Here is a 5,214-nt window from a genome sequence, read left to right as displayed (position 1 = left end):
TACCAGAAAACATTACAAAATAACCGAGTTCTTTAAAGTTCTTCTAAAATATAGTATATGGAAAATATTAGGAAAGCATTACTTAAAAATGTGTGTATGCATACATATAAGCGTGTGTGAATATGTGTATATCTTTTATGTTTTCCTTGCTTCAGTCATTAGACTGCGTCCATGCTGGGGCACCACCTTGAAGAATTTTTAGTTGAATGAATCTACCCGAGTTCTTATTTAATTTAACTATTTATTTTTTTCCCCCTTTTGTTAAGCCTGATGCTTTAACCATCAGTCTCTTTTGCCGAACCGAAATATTACAGGACGTAAACACACCAACACCGGTTGTCAAGTGGTGGTGGTGGTGGTGGTGGTGGTGGTAAGGAGAACAAACACAGACACGAACACTTACACACACACATACACACATACACACACACATATATATATATATATATGTGCGAAGAGCTACTTTCAATTTCCGCCTACCAAATCTAATTTGGACGACAAGAGGCTATAGTAGAAGATACTTGCCCAAGGTGCCACACAGTGGGACTGAACCCGATACCTTGTGATTGAGAAGCAAGCTTCATGCCGCACAACCACGCCGACGCCTATGTATGTATATATGTATGTATGTGTATATGAATGTGTGTGCGTGCGTGTGTGTGTGTGTGTGTGTGTGTGTGTGTGTGTGTGTGTGTGTGTGTGTGTGTGTGTGTGTAAAACTTCATCGTATGAAAAATATGAAAATGACAACAATATTCTATGGTTTTGATGTACGAAAAGAAATACAGAATCTCCTAACGGGGGTTTCTGTTCCCCTAACATTGAGGTAGAATATTCATCTACTAAATAAAACATTTAGGAACCTTATGCAAAAAAAACAATAACACAAAAAAAGACACCGCATTTAGTCGAACAAATTGACCCCAAGACTTATTCTTTGTTAGCCTAGTATTTATTCTATCGGGGACGTAAACACACTATAAAGCTAGAAACTTTCCCAGAAAAAAAGAAAGAGGGATTGCCGAGATATTTCATTGCATCAGTGTACTGTTATATTATTTTTAATCAGGTTACACACATTGTTAAACAATTTGAATTTCAGTACGTATGTGTACGAACGGGTGGGTATGTATTTATGCATCTATACGTACATATATAATATATATATATCATATATTGTATAGGTATGTATGTGTATGTATATAAATATATAAATATATATAGATATACATATATATTCGTATATCTATCTATCTAGATAGATAGCTAGCTATATATATATTCTTTTATTTGCTTATTTGTTTCAGTCATTTGACTGCGGCCATGCTGGAGCACCGCATTTAGTCGAACAAGTCGACCCCAGGACTTATTCTTTGTAAGCCTAATATTTATTCTATCGGGGACGTAAACACACCATATATATATATATATATATATATATATATATATATATATATATATATATATATATATATGAAGAAGCTGCTGTGATTTCAGCACAAAACGAATCAGTAGCGGCACAGACTTCAGAAGGATAGGTTGGGAATCTCTTATCTTGGTAATGCATGCTGAAGAAGCTAAGGCTTATTTTGCCTGTGCAGAAACTAGTCCACGTGAATCCAAATACTTAATTGTATTTAAGTAGACTGTCTTAACCGAACTTGCCTTCGTTTGATTTCTGTAGTTATCACCAGTGTATTTTTGGTGATTTAATAACGAGTTTTGACTGTTATTTCAAGCAGGTAGGCATACTTAGTATGTCCTTTGATTAATTTTAATCCCTCGGCTATTTAATGCTATATTTTGGCCTACTGTCGCCTGTATCATTGATTCTGTTATTATCATTCTTAAAATAGTTACATTGGATAATAATAAAATTAATGATACCTTCGTAAATTTATTCATACATATCTATATCTATCTATCTATCTATCTATCTATTTATCTCTCTCTCTCTCTCTCTATATATATATATATATATATATATATATATATATATATATATATATATATATATATATATATATATATATATATATATATATATATATATGTATATACATATATATATATACACATCTGTACAAATATAAATATATAAATATACGTATATTTATATACTTAAATAGTATTTATGTGCATATATATGCGTATTTGTGTAATTGAAGATAGCAAGAGGAGGCTGAATCCAGAAGAAAAATGATGATGATGATGATGGTGGCGGTGAAGGCGTTGGGCTGTGTTGGAGGAAGAGACGGAGGGATAGGAAGGGTAATGGATGTAGATAATAACGAAATTGTGGAAGAGGACATAGCAAAATCGTGTTTTTGCTTGCCTCCAATTTCTGGCCTTTGTAGGGCAAAAGCGGAAATAATTTGATACAGACGAAATGTTTATCAAAGATTTTTAAAGCCAAGAAATTGATACTCGGTAAACAAATAGATGAATATACATACGTTAATTAATTGAAATATGTATACCATACATGCACACATATATGTATATATGTATGGTGTATGTTTGCGTTCGTATGTGTTTGTGGGCGTGTATTACACACAGACACACATATATGTTATGTATATTTAAATGTATATATGCCAATATATACCTATATATGTTTATATATGTGTGTGTGTGTGTGAGTGTACGTATGTATATATATATTTATATATATATATATATATATATATATATATATATATATATATATGTATGAATGTATGTATGTATATATGAGTGTGTGTGTATGAATGTATATATATATGTATGTATGAAATGAATCAACATGTATATACGAGGTGCTTATATATATATTTATACATATTTATATATATATATATACATATATATATATATATATATATATATATATATATATATGTTTATATATATATACATATATATATATATTTATATATATATATATATATATATATATATATATATATATATATATATATATATATATATATATATATATATATATATATATATATATATATATATACACCTGTTTGTTGTTCATACACCCGCCCTCATCTTTTGTTTTTCTATAAACTTCAAGTGTGCGTGCGCGCGCACGCGTGTGTATATGTATGAAATGTATCAATATTTATGTATATACGAGTTGGTATCAAAATGTTCCCGGATTAGTTCTATAGCGCGCCAACAGATAGCTGCAAACAATTGCGTGCTCAGTGAGAGCTAGCAGTGTCCTTCACGAACCAGTGTGCCGAGTGACATCGGTCTGTTCGCTTCGCAAGTTGTGACATTTGTGGTCACCTGTATGCGATTTTATCATGGACAGTAAGTTGGAACAAAAAGCCAACGTGAAAGATTGCGTTAAACTTGGGAAGTCTGCTACAGAAACATTGAGTATGTTTCAGCAAGTTTACGGCGACGCAGTGTTTCGAGCGGGACGGGCTATTAAAAAGTAAAAGACCATGAGCAATCTGGAAGACCTGTCACCTCCGGAGTTGTGGCGAAAATTTATCAGCTTGTGCCTGAGGATCATCGGAGGACAACCAATGACATGCTAACCACTGAGCAGAAATAACATCGCATCGAAGTCTGTCAAGATCTCCGTCAGTATGCCGCTGATGATACATCCTTCATGTCGAGGATTATCACCGCTGACGAGAGTTGGGTCTACGGCTAGGTTCCGGAGTCGAAGCAGCGGTGGTCACAATTATCATCGTGGTTTCGCGACATTATCATTGAGACATTATCATTTTGGCGGCGCCACAATGATATTTTGGTTCATTGACTGACGAGGAAAACTCATGAGCGAATATTCCGTGTATCGTGTCTTTGTCTTTATTCCCCGTTCGTTAAGTTGTCGTCTAGTTTCTCGTTTCCTCTGCTTTCATCTAACTTTTTCCCTTCGTTGTGTTCTGTCTGTTCGACTCTTGATACAGCCATGTAGCGCAACGCACACCCTGTTTGTTTCCTGTCTATATATATGTATGTGTGCGCGCGCGTGTGTTTGTGTGTGTTTAGTTATGTATATATGTATGTATATATGTGTCCATGTATGTATGCATCTAAGTACTATTGATGGATACGTACATACATACATAGAGTGCTCTTTGTTCTTTTCTCTGCCCAACTTGATGTTTCTATACCAAGTCTTTTCATACAACTACTCGAGATGATATCAGAATGCTTTTCAGGCGGCACGTGTTGCAATTCTACTGATCTACGGAAATACACGCGCTGATGAGGATCACTAATCCCTAGACTACTGCGGTAGTTTTCAAAAAGTTTCTACTACTCATTAACACTCTTGTGATTATACGATCCTTAGAACGTTCTACGAAGGCATTCCATGGAAAGCAAAAGCGACCCTTCAAGTCGGCGAAAGAAATTCAGACGGAATTTCACGCAGGTGACTGTGTAGTAAGAAGCTTGCTTCCCAACAACATTATTCCGGGTTCAGTTCCACTACGCGACACATTGGGCAAGTGTTTTCTACTATAGCCCCGAGCTGATTAAAGCTTTGTGAGCGGATTTGAAAGACGGAAACTGAAAGAAGCTCGTCGGATTACGAGTGTGTGCGTGCATGTGTGTTTTTGTGTTTTTCTCTGCCCCCACCCACCCTTTGACAACTGGTGTTGAACTGTTTATTAAATGTGACCGATAGAATAAGTACAAAATCCTCGAAAGTGATGCTCCAGCATGGCTGCAGTTCAATCCCCGAAACATGTGGAAGGTGTGTGTATATGCGTGTGTGTGTGTGTGTGTGTGTGCGCGCGCGCGTGCATGCGTACACGCGCGAACGCATATAGTTTCTTTAACGTATGTCATTACGCTTCTTGCGACGTATTACAAAGTCATATCAGACCCTGCAGCATATAATTGACGATAATTGCACAGCACAGTAGAAAGCTTTCACGGTCTAGAACTGTATCTTCGAAGACTATTTCCACACTAACCGACAAAATAGCTATGCGATTAAGATACTAAAGAAAGAAAAGAACATGAATTAAGATTATGAGCTGGAAAGTCTGCTTCTGCGTTCCTGATATCATATAAACATCTACAACACTTTGGCATCAAAACACATACACAACCTCCGAGGACGAAAGAACTGGGTCTTTCGAATCCGATTTCTTAAACATGATAGACATTGACAGCACGCCCTTACGTAAGTATATCTTCGAAAATAAACTGAGCACTGACAACAAGGGTGTTGAGAATTAAACAAAAACAAAA

Source organism: Octopus bimaculoides, chromosome 13 (assembly GCF_046866305.1).
Source record: "Octopus bimaculoides isolate indiv1 chromosome 13, ASM4686630v1, whole genome shotgun sequence".
Classification (NCBI taxonomy): domain Eukaryota; kingdom Metazoa; phylum Mollusca; class Cephalopoda; order Octopoda; family Octopodidae; genus Octopus; species Octopus bimaculoides.
The sequence above is the reverse complement of the archived record's forward strand: the minus strand, read 5'-3'. Positions refer to the sequence as shown.